Below are 1,986 nucleotides of genomic sequence, written 5' to 3'. Positions count from 1 at the left end.
TAATTTTGTAAATAAATATTAATTATAATTAAAAAATGCCATATGTTTCATTATCTAACCCATTACAATTTTCTCTCACCAATTAATCTAATCAATTAAATTTTAAAAACAGAAACTCTCTCATGAAAAACCATTCCCACTCCCAAACGTACGCTGACATTCAAGAAATTTCACCCTCAATTCACCATATCCATTCGATTGACAAATAAATTATATGACTTGTATTCACCATGACCTCACAATGAGATACTACATGGTGAATTGACATTCTCATCATATTTTATACTCACTTGTCGGTCCGATGAACACATTAACATAAGTTACAGTTACTTGATCACATTTAAAGTTAAAACGACAAAAAGAAATTAAAACTTTATATTAAACTTTTAGTGAGGTCTCAAAATAGGTTAGAGATTGGTCGCATTTTACAATCAACAATCAATTGAGGGGTTACAATCACATCAAATAGGGAATAACAACTATGAGCTTAATATAGAATCACTGGTTTGGATTTTACGAAATATCACCTTTATTGTCTTTTTTGGAAAAAAATAAATGAAAAAATGTGTTGTATTTTAAAAGTATTGAGTTTTTAAAATATTCCAAACTTGCCTTATTTAAAAAAATAGATGCAAAAATGTATTGTATTTTGAAAATGTCGAGTTTTTTAGAACATCCATGTCATTATGTAGTCATAGCATACGGTGACATTATTCAACAACATAGAAAAAGTAAAAATAAAGTGTAAGGACAATTTCATTCAATCTAATTGTCATTATTCACAACGATAATAAAAATGTAATACAATAGGTCTAACTAATTAAGGACACTTAGTAATTGGTATATTGTATAAAATTAAACAACAATGGGTTAGAAAGGATAATATTAAGGAGGATTGTGGCACTGTGACGTTTGCTACTACACTTTATTAAAATAATATATAAATATTGAAAAAATTATAAAATATTTTTTATTTATAAGCAGTTTTTCTTACTTATTCATGAGTTTATAAGTAATTTTTTTACTCATATATTTTAGATGTAAGTTTTTTTTATTCATAATTGATTGTTTACTTATGTGTGGATTTTTTTACCTAATAAATTAATTTTTTACTTATAAGTATTTTACAATTGTAAGTTAGTTTTTAATTTATTCGTGAAAATATTTTTATAGATAATTGAATTTTTTTTTCCCCTTAAAGCTAAGCCAAACATATGCTGAAACGTGGGCCTTTGTTTCCCGTTAATGTAAGAATCAGTATGAAAAATATAGCTGTTATGGGCCCCACATAGGAGATATAAATTCAAATATGGTGACTTGATGTGATGAATAACGATCATATTTTTCATTTTAACGGCCAAATAATGAAAAATAAACAAGGACTTAAATGAGATTTTGTGCATGATCAGCGAAACAAAGGTCGTATGGTGGAGTTCAAAGTCCCATAGGGGTTAACAACAACTAAAAAAAGGATATTGCTATGTGTACACCTTATGGTGTACACAATGGCCAACACCCCTTTCACATGGAGGGGGGCCTACAAATATTTTATTGTATGTGAGCCCCCTCCATGTGGGAGGGGTGTAATGCAATGTGTACACCATTGTGTACACATAGTATTGTCCTTTAAAAAAAATAAAATTTGAAGTCTAAACTTGTCAGATTCTAGTTTTAGTCTAAATTAATGTTGCAATTTGTAGATTGTATTTTCATTGGATTCCCCAAAGGATAAGTGCTGAATTTCCCTTATTGTTTATTATGAGGAAGTGATATATGATTGCCGAAATCAATATCTTTATTTGGTAAAAGATAAGTAGCAATCCAATGTAGGGAAGTCAAGATCACGTTTTTCTAACTTTAAATTACTCAAAGATTTAGATATATACACCCTAAAATTCATGACCCAGAAAGACTTTTTTGGTAAAATAAGAATCGTATTGTCAAGGTTATAAGAGTCGAACAAGATAGAATGTTCAACTAAAAAGA

Source organism: Olea europaea, unplaced genomic scaffold (assembly GCF_002742605.1).
Source record: "Olea europaea var. sylvestris unplaced genomic scaffold, O_europaea_v1 scaffold2875, whole genome shotgun sequence".
Lineage (NCBI taxonomy): Eukaryota > Viridiplantae > Streptophyta > Magnoliopsida > Lamiales > Oleaceae > Olea > Olea europaea.
This window is presented reverse-complemented; position numbering follows the sequence as displayed.